This window comes from Coregonus lavaretus (assembly GCF_964263955.1).
Source record: "Coregonus lavaretus genome assembly, chromosome: 10".
NCBI classification, from domain to species: Eukaryota; Metazoa; Chordata; class Actinopteri; order Salmoniformes; family Salmonidae; genus Coregonus; species Coregonus lavaretus.
This window is the reverse complement of record NC_139997.1, coordinates 32,153,456-32,170,859: the sequence shown is the minus strand read 5'-3', so window position 1 is coordinate 32,170,859 and position 17,404 is coordinate 32,153,456.

Sequence of the window (17,404 nt, the reverse complement as noted above, 5' to 3'; positions counted from 1 at the left end):
CTGGTTCACTCACCAATCAGTGAGAGAAGTGAGCGCGACGGGATGAGGCAACCTTTCTGATGTCAGACTTGTATTCTGTTGTGGCAATCCTGAGGCACTGTCCAAGATGTGAATCTGAGAGTCTGTTTCTGTCCTGGCTCTTGATAGCATTCATTGAAGAAAATGCTGATTCACAGATGTATGTTGAGGGGAACATTGTGAGTAGGAGCATTGCAATATCTCTGGTGTTTTTAAAACGAGCTTGGGGAACCACGTTGATCCAAAAGTCACTCACCAGTGCATCCTTGTGTTGAGCTTTGAGCAAATCAGATGTTCCCATCTCCAAGATTTCCATTTGAAGAGCAGCCTCATCTATGGAAGGCACCAGCTTTTTGGCCTCTGCAGTCCACTGGCCGTCAGCTGGCACAGAAAACGGCTGTCTTACGAAGAGAAGGATGTCAGCTGAGAGTTTAGGGGCGCTTTCAAATCTTTCCTTGATGTTTTCTGCCAGCCTGGACACAAAATCCTTCATTGCTGGATCTTCCTGCATTTTATTCTTCTCACAATGCTCACGCAGACGTGGAAAGTGCAACTTTCTCCCATGAATGTCTCTCTCCAAGAGGTGCAGCTTTGACCGGAAAGCTTCAATCGCCTCATACATGTCAGCAACAGTGTGGTTCTTGCCTTGTAGTCGCAGGTTAAGGTGATTTAGATGAGACATGATGTCACACAAAAAAGTAACATCTGATATCACCTTGTTGTCAGTTAAAAAGCTCAAAAAGTCGCTGGCTTTTTGGCTCTGCAGGCTGGATAAAAATGACAAGTTCATCACACAGGTCACACACCCTCTCCAACACACGGCCTTTGCTCAGCCAGCGAACGTCATTGTGGAGCAAAAGATCCTTGTGTTCAGCTGACATTTCCTCAAGTAATGCTCTAAAAAGGCGATGCTGCAGACTAGAGCTCTCACGGACAAAGTTAACTAGTCGAGTCACAGTATCCATGGTCTCTCATTTTTCCACACAGTTTTGCGCACAAAACTGACTTGTGAATAATGCAGTGAAATGCCAGGAGTGCTGGGTTAATGGCAGAAGCCTGCTTACCAAGCCCTGGCGGTGTCCCACCATTGACTGAGCCCCGTCGGTAACAACAGAGACAATTTTACTCACATCTAAGCCATTCCTTTCGAAGAACTGTGTCAGCTCGTTTAATATTATTTCCCCGGTTGTACGCCCGGGTAGAGAAATCAAACACAGCAGCTCCTCCCGGAATGTCTTCCCATCAAAAAATCTTGCGAACACAGACAGCTGTTCCATGTCGGTTCGGTCACAAGACGAGTCTATTGCCAGTGAGAATGCTTCGGTTTTCCTCAAATCTGTGAATAGACTGGAAAAACACTCCTCCGCTAAAACTTCGACTCTTCTGGTTGCCGTGTTAGCCGACAGCGGCACTTGCTTCAACAGCTCAACAACTTCTTTTTTTTATTGGTTCCTCTTGGTTTAAAACTTCGGCAGCCATGTCGATTGCACATTGTTTAATTAACTCTGCATCGGCAAATGGCTTCTTAGCTCTTGCAAGCTTCCAAGAAACGTGTAATGAGGCAGCTGTTGCGCTCTCTTGTGCCGATGTTGTTTTACACATAGTTAAAACCGAGTGCTTGTATGACGTTAACATGCTTGTAATTTTTTGTTTGCGCTGGTCAGATTTTTCTGGGTAGTTTGCATTAAAACTGGCAGCATGAATAGAGTTAAAATGCCGCTTCAGATTGTCCGCTTTGATTACAGCTACAGTCTGTGGGCTTAGCACTGTTGTGGTCCGGTAAAAAAAAGCAATACCTCTCAGTCCAGTCAGTTTTGAACTGACGGTTCTCCTGGTCTACCTTGCGTATCTTGGCGAATGCCATGTTGGTTTGACTGGATTTAATAATTTTTTGTGAGGAAGTGGTCAGTCCTTTTGATGAAAGAGGGTTAACTGGCGAGCGGCTGCGGCTACTGTGTGTGTGTGACACTACACTAGGTAGCTAGTCGAGTGGAGACGAGTACGCAAAGCGCGCGAAGCACGTCTTACGTATGCACGCGGTAAAGGCCACAGGTCAAGGTGTGGGATAATTAAAAGCAGAGCCGCGGATATTAAATTCATGTTTATTATAACAAGTGAATGCCAATGCTGTCAGTGTGGGCCAGACATTTGGCTCTTGTGGGCCGGATCTGGCCCGCGGGCCGCTTATTGGGGTTGGCTGGTATTGGATATCAAACAGTAGAAATAAACACTCACACTTCCTTAATAGGCCTGGAGAGGTTTGTCAATCAGACACAGACTCTTTAAATCTCTTTAAGAAATCGGCGGTGATGAATCCCCGCAGAATGAACCATCTGTGTTAAGCCTGGGAATTAATGATCTTAGACAACAAGTACAGTACTTTTGATTCAAGGAAGACCAGTTCCTATTCAATTAGCCATGCGAATTAAATATTACAGATGAGGAAAATATCATTAAACCCCACTAGGCTAATACCATTCTTTATTACGTGGCACAGTTTCCACTCTCTGTGCCTGCTGTTAATCAGCCAAATCAATTATTCTGACAGATTCTACTATGCAGACTGAGGATACACACACACGCACACACTGTACAGACACACACAGAGACACAAATAGAGAAGACAGGAAATAACTAAAATGAAAGGGAGAGGTATAGCTCTGCTATACGCATAACGATAACACCAAGTGTTGCTTAATCTTTTCTCTTTTTCAAATATCTAGTCAATCCATTCTGTGAAGTTTATTTAATGTCCCCCTCTATGACCTCTATTTACCCCATCAGTACCCTCACAGAGATCCTGATTGCTTTGGGACACAGAGAGGTCCATGGCTAAGTAACATGCCCTATAGCCAGAGTGCTGTGCACTGTGTGTGCCTCTCCCACAGGCTGAACACAGGCTCTCGATGCATGCCTGGCTGCTTAATCTAGTTTTCTAAATGTTTATAGGGACCAGGCTCTTGAGATAAGGGGGAAGCTGAGTGATGTTTAGGAAATATGAAATGGTCTGGTTTAACTATTGTGGTCCTGAAAAAATGCACTAAGACTAATGATATAATGTGTAGTAAGAAATATGGATGACTCTGTACAAATATAAGCTCTGTATGGCTGGTAAGTGGGTAGTCCTGTCACGATCGTCAGGGAGAGACCAATGCGCAGCGTGATGAACGAACATGGTTAACTTTATTATCTTTAGTGATAATAGAAACAATAAACAAAACAAGAAACGACTCGTGAAGTCCACGGTAACAATGACCGAACACGGAACAAGAACCCACCAACACAAAGGGAAAACCGACAGTTTAAATATGGCTCCCAATCAGAGACAACCAACGACAGCTGACACTCGTTGCCTCTGATTGGGAGTCACTCTAGCCAACATAGAAATAAACCCAACAGAATACCAACATAGAAATAAACACATAGAATGAACACACCCTGGCTCAACATATAGAGTCCCAGAGCCAGGGTGTGACAGTACCCCCCCCCTAAAGGCGCGGACTGCGACCGCGCCTCAACTTGAACAAAACAGGGGAGGGCTGGGCGGGCATACCTCCTCGGCGGCGGTTCTGGCTCCGGCCTTGACCACCACCCTCCAATAAACCCCCCATAGCGCCCCTGGTCCAGTCTGGCCCCGCCGGCTGGAGCTGAACTGGATGTAGCAGGAGCGGTTAGCTTCAGCTCCATAGTGGAGCAGTTGACCGGTACCTTCCCAGGCACCGGTGGCCCAGGCACGGGTTGTGCTGGACTGACGACGCGCACCCCTGGCCTGGTGCGTGGAGGAGGAACGGGCCTTACCAGGCTGACGACTCGCACCCCTGGCTTGGTGCGTGGAGGAGGGACGGGCCTTACCAGGCTGACGACTCGCACCCCTGGCTTGGTGCGTGGAGGAGGAACGGGCCTTACCAGGCTGACGTCTCGCACCCCTGGCTCAGTGCGAGTGGCAGGAACAGGCCGGGCCGGGCTGGCGACGCGCACCGTAGACTTGGTGCGAGTGGCAGGAACAGGCCGGGCCGGGCTGGCGACGCGCACCATATACTTGGTGCGAGTGGCAGGAACAGGCCGGGCCGGGCTGGCGACGCGCACCGTATACTTGGTGCGAGTGGCAGGAACAGGCCGGGCCGGGCTGGCTCCACGCACCGTATACTTGGTGCGAGTGGCAGGAACAGGCCGGGCCGAGCTGGCGACGCGCACCGTAGACTTGGTGCGTGGAGCAGGGACAGGCCGGACAGGGCTGGCGACGCACACCGTAGGCTTGGTGCGTGGAGCAGGGACAGGCCGGGCTGGGCTGTCGACGCACACCGTAGGCTTGGTGCGTGGAGCAGGAACAGGCCGGGCCGGGCTGGCGACGCACACCGTAGGCTTGGTGCGTGGAGCAGGGACAGGCCGGGCTGGGCTGTCGACGCACACCGTAGGCTTGGTGCGTGGAGCAGGAACAGGCCGGGCCGGGCTGGCGACGCGCACCGTATACTTGGTGCGAGTGGCAGGAACAGGCCGGGCCGGGCTGGCGACGCGCACCGTAGACTTGGTGCGTGGAGCAGGGACAGGCCGGACTGGGCTGGCGACGCACACCGTAGGCTTGGTGCGTGGAGCAGGGACAGGCCGGGCTGGGCTGTCGACGCACACCGTAGGCTTGGTGCGTGGAGCAGGAACAGGCCGGGCCGGGCTGGCGACGCACACCGTAGGCTTGGTGCGTGGAGCAGGGACAGGCCGGGCTGGGCTGTCGACGCACACCGTAGGCTTGGTGCGTGGAGCAGGAACAGGCCAGGCCGGGCTGGCGACGCGCACCGTATACTTGGTGCGAGTGGCAGGAACAGGCCGGGCCGGGCTGGCGACGCGCACCGTATACTTGGTGCGAGTGGCAGGAACAGGCCGGGCCGGGCTGGCGACGCGCACCGTATACTTGGTGCGTGGAGCAGGGACTGGCCGGACTGGGCTGGCGACGCACACCGTAGGCTTGGTGCGTGGAGCAGGGACAGGCCGAACCGGGCTGTGGAGACGGATAGGAGACCTGGAGTGAAGAGCAGCCACAACCCGTCCTGGCTGAATGCCTACCCTCACACACTCTGTGTGAGGCATCCGCACAGGACGTACAGGGCGGTGTATCCGTAACCTGGTGGCCTTCTGAATCCGCCCCTTTTCTGCCTCTGTCAGCCCCGTCGTCCATGCCGTGTGCCCCCCCCTAAAAATTTTCTGGGGTTGCCTCTCGCCTGTCCGACGTTGACCCGTTTGGCGCCGCTGCTCCTCTCTACGGCGCGCCTCCACCGTCTCTTCTCCCGGCGCTTCCTCCCATGTCCAGCCCAAGAGCTGCCCCTGGACACGCTGCTTGGTCGTTGCATGGTGGGTTCTTCTGTCACGATCGTCAGGGAGAGACCAATGCGCAGCGTGATGAACGAACATGGTTAACTTTATTATCTTTAGTGATAATAGAAACAATAAACAAAACAAGAAACGACTCGTGAAGTCCACGGTAACAATGACCGAACACGGAACAAGAACCCACCAACACAAAGGGAAAACCGACAGTTTAAATATGGCTCCCAATCAGAGACAACCAACGACAGCTGACACTCGTTGCCTCTGATTGGGAGTCACTCTAGCCAACATAGAAATAAACCCAACATAATACCAACATAGAAATAAACACATAGAATGAACACACCCTGGCTCAACATATAGAGTCCCAGAGCCAGGGTGTGACAAGTCCATAGGCATAGAATATAATAGTGGATTCTAATATAGATCTAATAGGGATTCTATATCTAGAGCTACACAGTCAAATCACCAGTGTTAAATTCACAATGTCAAAAGTGATCGACTCCCATAGAGTTGTTTTAGCAACTGGCAGTGCCAAATGACCCCTAGCGTCAGTGCTGATAATTGGTGTTAATTGCTAAGGTATAACATTTTACTCTATTAGTGTAGACTTTTACTCAGTAAGTGTAAACATATCACAACCCCGCCCATAAATTCAGTTTCTGCGTTAAAATTTTCTATTTTCTCGACGCCATTGTTGGATCAACAAAATCCTAATTTGTTCCACGCAAAGGTGAGTTTTAAATAATTATTTCACTGATATTATTTAGCTATTTTAATTTAAATACTTGATACTTGGTTGTCAGACTGCAGTGTAACATAACAAGTCTAACAGTTTTGATTGCGTGTGTGCAGCTAATGTTAGAGTTACTTGCGTTTCACTTTTTGCACATCTTTGCTAGATAGCTAGTATGCTAGCTAACTAGCTCGCCCCTGTCCTGTGCAGTTAGTCTGCTCCACGTGGTGGTTCCATGGGCGCGTGTCTCATTTCAGCACCAAGCTTTTTTAGCCTCATGCTAGTTTGTTCTCTTTATTTCAGCTGCTTACTATATATTGAGGACTAATCTGATTAAGGTGAGTTGTTTATTTAGCCAAATTATAACTGAATTTGAGACTTGTGGGTGATGCTTTTAGATAAATATTGTGGCCATTGCATCGGCAGCTAGCTAGTCTAGCTAACTGCGTTTCCCACTCGCTTTATCACCAGTTCATTTTGGCGGTCTTGTAAGAATGCTCCTAGAACATGACAACATAATATAGTGACTAGCTGGGAGAGTGTATTTTACTGGACTAATTAGGCCGTGTGCATATTTCGGGACAGTGAATGTGAGTTGAATAGTCTGTTTGCTGTAGTTTGGGACCTGCTGAAAGTAATATCAGACAAGTTGTGGTCATGATCCAATATTTTCATAATATACTTTGAAATTAGCATTGCTAAGTAAAGGATGTGTCATGATTGAAATACAAATGTTTTGCTTTTTCATCAATTTTGGCCTTATCTCGTACCATTAACTGCTTTCAGACCTAGTCATGCTGATCAGGGTGAAATTCAGTGGTGAACAAAAATCTGTCAAGATCATTGACCTGACACTTGTCATCTTTGTGTATTTCAGAATCTTCCCTGATGAGTCCTGTCTCTACCAGTCCTGTGATGTGTGGTTCAGACCATGTTTGGATGATACAATCATTTTGAGCGAGGATGGAAGCCCCTCACGAAAGCGTAAAAGATCTGATGAAGAAGCAAAAAAAATTACGTTTGTAATTCATTCTTCAATTCACTTGCCATCAAATGGATTTTTCACTGCTGTTTTTTTTAATTTTTACAGCTAATAGAGAGCATACTGAAGAAAAAGCCTGGTGGAGAGGTTGTCATCAAGGAATACTCCAAAACGAAAAGCCTGACTGACTGCACCAGACGAAAGATCGTCAACATTCTTGTTTCGGCGATGACAGAGACTCACGGGTAAGTTAAAGGAAAGATTCATAATGAAAATCGTTGAGCATTACCTGCTCCCATATCTGCTGAATGTTAAAAATGACTTCTGTATCAGTATCTCAGTCACATAATTGGTTAGGCTACTTCTGACCATCCACTGCTGTTTGTAGAAGATTTATCTTGTATCAAACTCAATTGGCATGATACTGCTTCAAAAATCACTCCTGATATTGGGCTCCCGAGTGGCGCAGTGTTCTAAGGCACTGCATCTCAATGCTAGAGGTGTCACTACAGACCCTGGCTCGATTCCAGGCTGTATCATAACCGGCCGTGATTGAGAGTCCATAGGGCACAATTGGCCCAGCGTCGTCCGGTTTAGGGTTTGGCCGGGGTAGGCCGTCATTGTAAATAAGAATGTGTTTTTAACTGACTTGCCTAGTTAAATAAAGGTTAACCTCCACGGGATCGGTGTCCAATTTACAGTAGCTATTACAGTGAAAAAATACCACGCTATCGTTTGAGGAGAGTGCACAACAACAAAAAACGTATCATGGCAAGTGGTTTGATACATTCACCTCTGAAGGTAAATAATGTACTTACATTCAGTATTCTTGCTCTGATTTGTCATCCTAAGGGTCCTAGAGATAAAATGTAGCATAGTCTTGTTTGATAAAATCCATTTTTATATTCAAATGTAGGAACTGTGTTCTACAGTTTGAACCCCTGCTGTCTCTGGCTCCACACCCACCCGCCCGGCCATCTAGAAAGTTAGTGTATAAGCTAATGATCCATCATGTATGACATTCCTGGGAGTGTGTAAACTTACATTTTGTATTACCATATCATGTTTGTATGTTCTCTATAGTTATGTACGTGAAAATGTATAAATTGACCAATTCGGCACATTTGGGCAGACTTGATACAAAATAGCTTCACTGGATCAATCTGAAACTTTGCACACACACTGCTAAATCAAAATTGCGCCTAAACTGCAATATTATATTGTGGCCTTTCTCTTGCATTTAAAAGATGATGGAACAAAAAAATAAATAGAAAACGCATGTTTTTTTGTTTGTATTATCTTTTACCAGATCTAATGTGTTATATTCTCCTACATTAATTTCACATTTCCACAAACTTCAAAGTGTTTCCTTTCAAATGGTATGAAGAATATGCATATCCTTGCTTCAGGTCCTGAGCTACAGGCAGTTAGATTTGAGAATGTCATTTTAGGGGAACATAAAAAAAAAAAAAAGGGTCCGATCCTTATTAAATATAAATACAAATATTTAGCTGACTGGGGACCAATGCTGCTTGTGGAGATTCTGAGTGCCGCCTAAACATAACATTATACAGTGCCTTGCAAAAGTATTCATCCCCCTTGGCGTTTTTCCTATTTTGTTGCATTACAACCTGAAATTTAAATGGATTTTTATTTGGATTTCATGTAAGGACATACACAAAATAGTCCAAATTGGAATAAATAACGGAAAAGTGGTGCGTGCATATGTACTCACCCCCTTTGCTATGAAACCCCTAAGTAAGATCTGGTGCAACCAATTACCTTCAGAAGTCACATAATTAGTTAAATAAAGTCCACCTGTGTGCAATCTAAGTGTCACATGATCTGTCACATGATCTCAGTATATATACACCTGTTCTGAAAGGCTGCAACACCACTAAGCAAGGGGCACCACCAAGCAAGCGGCACCATGAAGACCAAAGAGCTCTCCAAACAGGTCAGGGACAAAGTTGTAGAGAAGTATCAGTCTCCTGAGTGGCGCAGTGGTCTAAGGCACTGCATCGCAGTGCTAGCTGTGCCACTAGAGATCCTGGTTCGAATCCAGGCTCTGTCGTAGCAGGCCGTGACCGGGAGACCCATGGGGCGGCGCACAATTCGTCCAGGGTAGGGGAGAGAATGGCCGGCAGGGATGTAGAGCATGGCGTTTGCAACGCCAGGGTTGTGGGTTCGATTCCCACGGGGGGCCAGTATGAAAAATGTATGCACTCACTAACTGTAAGTCGCTCTGGATATAAATGACTTAAATGTAAGTACAGATCAGGGTTGGGTTATACAAAAATATCCGAAACTTTGAACATCCCACAGAGCACCATTAAATCCATTATAACAAAAATGGAAAGAATATGGAACCACAACAAACCTGCCAAGAGAGGGCCGCCCACCAAAACTCACGGAGCAGGCAAGGAGGGCATTAATCAGAGAGGCAACAAAGACACCAAAGATAACCCTGAAGGAGCTGCAAAGCTCCACAGCGGAGATTGGAGTATCTGTCCATAGGACCACTTTAAGCCATACACTCCACAAAGCTGGGCTTTACGGAAGAGTGGCCAGAAAAAGTATTTTTTGCCTAAAGAAAAAAATAAGCAAACACGTTTGGTGTTCGCCAAAAGGCATGTGGGAGACTAAAATTGAGCTTTTTGGCCATCAAGGAAAACGCTATGTCTGGCGCAAACCCAACACCTCTCATCACCCCGAGAACACCATCCCCACAGCGAAGCATGGTGGTAGCAGCATCATGCTGTGGTGATCATTTTCATCGGCAGGGACTGGGAAACTGGTCAGAATTGAAGGAATGATGGATGGTGCTAAATACAGGGAAATTCTTTAGGGAAACCTGTTTCAGTCTTCCAGAGATTTGAGACTGGGACGAAGGTTCACATTCCAGCAGGACAATGACCCTAAGCATACTGCTAAACCAACACTCGAGTGGTTTAAGGGGAAACATTTAAATGTCTTGGAATGGCCTAGTCAAAGCCCAGACCTCAATCCAATTGAGAATCTGTGGTATGACTTAAAGATTGCTGTACACCAGCAGAACCCATCCAACTTGAAGGAGCTGGAGCAGTTTTGCCTTGAAGAATGGGCAAAAATCTCAGTGGCTAGATGTGCCAAGTTTATAGAGACATACCCCAAGAGACTTGCAGCTGTAATTGCTGCAAAAGGTGGCTCTACAAAGTATTGACTTTGGGGGGGTGAATAGTTATGCACGCTCAAGTTTTCTGTTTTTTGTTTGTTTAAACAATATTTTGCATCTTCAAAGTGGTAGGCATGTTGTGTAAATCAAATGATACAAACCCCCCAAAAATCAATTTTAATTCCAGGTTGTAAGGCAACAAAATAGGAAAAATGCCAAGGGGGGTGAATACTTTTGCAAGCCACTGTATTCTTGTCAGGACATCACCACTGCGCAGTGTGAGAGAAACGTTTGCACAAGGCATCGTCTCCTTGTTCACATACCTGAAGGATCCCTACACCGCAAATGGATATGTAAGTATTAGGGGTGTAACGATCCATCTACTACATCGATGTATCGATTTATATTCCTATGATCCAACTACATCGATCTGTGCTCGGCGAGTTGGCCTTTTGGACAACATATATCAATCTAACATCGTTTTAAAATGTAATAAATCGATTGTATCGATACTAGGAAATAACCCATTGGATTTAAGCACGTCAGACTTTATATGGATGTTTTTTCTTAGCACTTTTAATGATAAAGGCTTTAAACATTACTCGATTCAGTCTGCCTATCCGTGACGTCATCGCCCCGCGCCAGCAGCAGCGCAAAGGCGCAAAGACAACAAAATATAGCATGGCGGACGACAGAGGAGAAGCCGACGAGCGAGAAATTATCAAGCCACCATTAAGGTCCTTACAAGAAACAGGAATCTAGGAAACTTCACCTGCACTGTCCAGTATCCAGGTATTTATTTCAGTCACACTGGTTGAATTTTTGGCTAAAAGGTTACTGAATCGATTTCAAGTCACTGAATCGTTTCGGATCGTATCGTTCTAAATGAACCAATATCGTCCTTGAATCGTATCGACAACCACGAATCGTGATACAAATCGAATCGTTGTTAAAACGAATCGTTACACCCCTAGTAAGTATACATTACAACTGATAAAGGGTATCTGCGTTTAATTTGTCTGGTATGGTATCTGAGCAAATGGGACTTGGTTATTTGTTTTTCTTTCAAGATTAGTAACCATGTTCATTTTCATAAGGAACATTATTACGACCCTAATAGTGGAGAAGGGTACCTCTCGTATAGAATAAAAACCGTTCAGAGGAATTTGGCTTCATCTGAGAAACGGCCCACTCAACTATACTCTGGAGGGCCAACTGCTGAGAGGGAGTCCAGTCCATCCACTTTGATTACTCTGAGTGAAGACCAGTGCAGAGAGGCCATTTCTCATATGAAGCATTCTTCTGATGAAGAAACAGTCAAACAGAAGATGAAATTGACCTTTGAGTACAGGAAGAAGATGACCCACGACCCGAGTAAATCCTCCACCATCCTAACTTGAATTTCCACGCTTTCTGGATGTGAAGGGCTTGGTAAGACTTTTTTTAAAGAACAGTTTTAAGTTGTATAAATTGCGTTTAATCTCTAGATGCCAATTCAGGTTGGCCAGTAAATGTAAACAAAAACAACACTTCCATAATAGTAGTTCAATTATTGTGTATGCTGGTGATTTACTCAAACTCTGTTTTGGAGGTTAAAGTGGAATGTTTTGTGAGAAAGAAATTGACTTGCACAAAACTAATGTTTTGTTCTTTGTCTTATTTGTTTCATATTGAACAGGATTTTGTGCTGCTGTTTAGAGAGGGAACATCAGCCAAGTTTTTGGAGAGGTGGCCAACTACATTCAAGCAAAATATCATCATGCTAAGCAAGACCCTAAGCAAGTCCACTCAGGGAGCTGAACTTCAGGAGCTGATCCAGATAGCAGAATCTGCAGTTCATGAGGGAGCTGACACGAATGCTAATTAATGCATAATTTATCATTTATATTTCAAATAACTCTGAAATGTTAATGTCACTGATGATGGAATTTACTATTTTAATCAGGATCTCTTCTTTGTTTAGGATGGGAAGGTGACCTTTCCTCAATCCTTCTCCTGCTCCATTTGATTCCTCCTTCATCATAACGCTGCAAAAGACCAGGCAAGATGTCTGCATCACAAGCTGAACAGCATCTTGTGATATTCCAAAAGGTTTGTATTGGCATTCTTATTCTTGGACAGTGCTGCAGCCGTTATGATGAACTAATGATGGTGTTCCTTTTTGTCGTCTTCAGGCAGGAACCAGTATCCAGGAGCACCTTGATGCGATTGACCAGAGCCGCCAACCATATCTTCTTGCAGTCGGGACCAGGAAGAGCAGCATCCATGCTTACTTCATCATCCTGGACAAGTGAGCCTTGCCGTGCAAGTCAACGAGTGCTCTTGGTGCCTTCGATGAGCTTTTCAAGACTCTGTTTTTGGTACTGCTGACAATACAATGCTGCGTAACATGTACACCTTCATACAGACAACTGTGTACAACATAGACATTGGGAAGGTTAAGGGGACTCCAAGGGTTGCTGAGCTCAGAGCTAGACTCCTGCACTAATGTCGATTACGTTATGATGATATGTTTTGTTTGCCATGCTAGTCATGGAAGTACCAACTTGCTCGTGAGGCATCTCAAGTTGATGCATGGAATGTGCCCTGGTAGAACTCTTAGACTAAAATGTGGTCAATCAGATTGTTGTCGTGTATTTGGTACATTTTCAGGCTTTAGGAAACAGGGCACATTCCGGAGACTGTCAAATTTTGTTAAACGCTAACTTGGATGCTAATACAGCCATTGATAATCAGCCAAGTAATGCTGATTTTCCTTCAAATTCTAGTTGTAACCATGTTGTACCAATATCTAACAAGAACACACTTGATATGTGTGCATCTGCTATTGCACAACTGCAGGCTGCAGGTGTAGGTCAGACGACTGTAAATAGTTTTGTATCTTCCATGGAAGAAGCAGTTCAAGAGATACAGGGTCAAGCTAAAGCGACCGCTCTTACATGTATATCTTCAAAAGACACAGAAACTGTCCTTTTCAGGATATTGAAAATCCTTTCACATTGTTGAATTCGGTATCAAAACGAAGTGCTTATTTCATACAAAAATGGGGAACAGTTCAACCAGTTGAGAAAGTCCTTGGTGTTAGATTTGAAAATAGAAGAAACAAAACTACTGGAACTTATGATCAAATAGTCATAACTGATAAATTTTCTTACGTTCCAATTCTCGAGACATTGCAGTCAATTTTGAAGAACCCAAACACAAGTGGCATGTTTAACTCAGGGCACAATTTTAAAGATGGAGTTTACTTTGATTTGGAAGATATGAAGAGACATCCTCTCTTTTCTAAAGAGAAAAATGCATTGCAAATTCAACTCTTTTATGACGACTTTGAGACTGCTAATCCATTGTGATCAAAAAAGGGTATTCATAAGTTGGGAAGTATATACTTTACTTTGAGAAATGTTCCCCCAAAGGTTAATACAATTTTGGTAAATATTCACTTATGTGCACTCTTCCATACCCAGGACCTTAAAACTTATGGATTTGATTCCATTCTTGAGCCAATAGTAAGTGATTTGAAAGTGCTTGAGACTGAGGGTATTGAAGTTCCCGTCTTCAGTGGTCGTATACATGGCAGTATTGTCCAAGTAACTGGATTTAATCTTGGTTTTGTTTGGTTTTGTGGAATCATTTAGTGCTCGTTATTGTTGCCGTTTTTGCCTCACTGAGGAAGTGGATGTTCAAACTGTGTTCTCTGAGGATGACCCAAGAGTGACTTTACGAACAAAACACATGCACTCAGACCATTGTCAAACTATTCAGTCAAACCCAACACTACCTCATGTGTACGGTGTGAAGCATGCTTGCTTATTGAACTCTCTGCAGTACTTCAATACTATAGACAATTTTTATGTTGATATAATTCATTACATTTTAGAAGAAGTTGCACAATTTGAGGTAAAACTTGTGTTACAGTATATACAAGCCAACTTTGTGACTGCTAAAGATGTGTATGGTAGAGTTCATTCATTTAACTATGGCTACACAGAGATGAGGAATCGTCCACCTGCAGTCAAATTGGATGATGGGAGCAATGATTTGGTTCTAAATGCTATTCAGTCTTGGTGTCTTCTCCGTAATTTGCCATTGATATTTGGTGATCTGGTACAGAAAGATGATAAATACTGGCAGCTGCTTCTGTTACTACTACAAATTGTCAATATTGTGTTTTCTCCTATACTAACAGAGGGCATGACTATCTGTCTGAAGCACTTAATTGCTGAACATCATAGGCTTTTCAAGTATTTGTTTCCTGATAGAAATCTGTTACCGAAACACCACTTCATGATACATTATCCTCGTTGTATAAGGAATATTGGGCCCATTCTTCACTCGTGTATGCGCTACGAGGCAAAACATAATTTATTTAAAAAACAACTGAAGAGTTTTAAGAATGTCACTATGACCTTTGCCAAGAAACACCTAAATTACATGGCATATAATTGGGAAACGTTCAGCCAGGATACACTAGCTATAGGTCCAGGAAAGATGTCAAGGCTCAATGACCTGAAAGAAGGCCATGAGATTGCTGCCAAGTTGAATGTCTCAGTGCACACAAATGTTTTGTCAGTTAAATGGGTAAAGCACCATGGTACAGAATATCGTCTTGATTTGGTCAAATGTGGTGAAGTAGTCATTGAAATGCCAGTATTTTACAAAATTAAGGCTATTGTTCTGAAAGATAAATGTTTTTTGGGTTGGGTCAGCTCTTGAAACCTTATGTTTTGATAATCATTTGTATGCATTTAAAGTTGTTTTGAAGCGAAGTCCACCATGCAAGGTATTTCATGTAAATGACATCATGTACCACAAACCTTTTGATTTGCTCATGTCATATGGAGCAAGGGATTTTTTTGACCACATTGTCCCCTACTCTCACTTGATAACAGTTTAAACCAGGGCTGAGACTTATGGTTTGGTCATAATAAACATATTTGAATGTTGAAACAGCTTTGCTTAAGTTTATCCAAGTGCTTTTACAAAATATAATTTCCATTTACATGGGGGAAGAGTAAATAAATTAACACTGAATAGAGTAAACATATTTTTACTCTAATAGGAGTCACCCTAGGTCAACACTAGTGAGTGTCACTATAACACTCAAAGTGTTGATTACCTCTTAGTGTTAAGTTTGATCAACACCGGCCAGTGTAGTGCAGTGTTAACTTTTTGCACTCCTCAGTGTTAAATCAACACTAGAAATGTAACACTTTGATCAGTGTACTTTTTACTCTGTGTAGTGTGGGACCATATGTACTCGCTGACAGTGTTAAATTTAACACTTTCAAATTTAGTGTGTAGAGGGTAACTATTGTAATCTGATATGTTATAGAGACCTGTCAGTCACTTGGGGAGGTCTTGGGATGCCCTTTGAGTCAGTGTATTGTCATGGGGGAATACAGTATGTCACCGGAAGGTAGTGTCTGTGTGACCCCAATGACAGCATGTTCTATCCCCTGCCTGTCTACCTGTCAGACATGTCAAACTTTGCCATCCAGAGCCACTGCTAACTCTACCTGGCAGCTTTTAACCTCTCAGAAGTGCCCTATCCAGAGAGCGGTAATAAAGGTTTTGCAATACCTAGGGTATACCCATAGAAATAGAATGGCTCGAATGGACATAGCCCCTCACACCACGGCATATTTGACAGTACATATATGGGTACACTCAAATATCATTGTATTTTTTTATATAAGTAAACCCTTCTCTATATTTTTGTTAGGCTGTGAAAATGATTTTACACAACTGACTGAGTTGATGCCATTGACTTGAGCAGCATAGTGAATTATGTGTCAGTGCAGTGGATTCCCCATACATTTTACATTTTTGTCATTTAGCAGACACTCTTATCCAGAGTGACTTACAGTTAGTGAGTGCATACATTTTCATACTGGCCCCCCGTGGGAAACAAACCCACAACCCTGGCGTTGCAAGCACCATGCTCTACCAACTGAGCTACAGGGGACTGACACTGACAAAGCTTTATGGCAGACTGATGGCATGGAGAAATGTGGGCCACCTGTCCCTGTCTGTTACACACAACCTGTCACAGATAGAGAGAGATAGAGAGAGAGAAAGATTTAGAAAGCGACAGAGAGAGAGCATGACATAGAGGGGAGGGCAGACAGGCTGAGACTCATTCGGAACACAACCCAGAGAGTGACTGGGGGAGAACCCAGAGCCCAGGCAGCGATGGCAGCACAGCTTGAAGTGCGTCCTGTGGTTAAGTGAGAGTGCACAGTGCTCCAGGGCTTATTTTGTACTGAATAAATAATGTGCTGTCAGCTGGAGTGGGCCCATCCAGACTGATCTAGGATCTGAGTCTGTCATCTCTTGATTCATCCAATCCCATTTTCAAAAACTTCCAATGAACACTCACACACAAAAGCACTGCAATCATCAACACTGTGGGGAACACAACATAGTTATGTAGTTAGCGCCAAAACAAAACATGTCAAATAACTGTGAGCGTTCCCATGTGTAGAACATTAGTACATTCCACCCCAGCCAGGTGGTATTGAGGATGCAGACAGACAGACAGAGACAAGGTATTTGGCCGACAGATGAGTGGGAGAGCTTGACGAGCTTCAGAAGAACGTTCTACACAGAGAGTAATCACTATGCTAAGGCTGCTGTGTTTGTGTGAGGATCACAGTGAGAGAGGAATACTAGCAGAGAGAACACATCCAGCCCCATGTGAAAATAGAGATAGCATTAGATGAGAGGCATAGACAAAACTGCCAGCAGACAAGCACTTGCCAGAAAATGCCTAAAATATGACAGAATTGAAAGGCTTCAAAAAAAGGAAAAGTATGGTAAAGTCGTGTCCCTAGCTATCTTAGAAAGCGGGCGGCTCAGTGGTAGGCCTTTCATAGCATTTAATGATTATATTCCTCTGAGCCACCAACTGTAGACACACACTCACACACATCGTCTCTTAGTCCCAGCTCAGCGGTTTTCCTGGCCAGGGCACATTGAGCGTCTCTGTGTGTGTGTGTGTGTGTGCACAGACTGTAGTCGTGCTGGCTGGCCTTACCCTGCACAACGGGGCTATATCGAGATGAGCTGCACTGGGCCTGACCGCTGACGAGAGGCAGGCTCGCGCACGCACACACACACACACACACACACACACACACACACACACACACACACACACACACACACACACACACACACACACACACACACACTA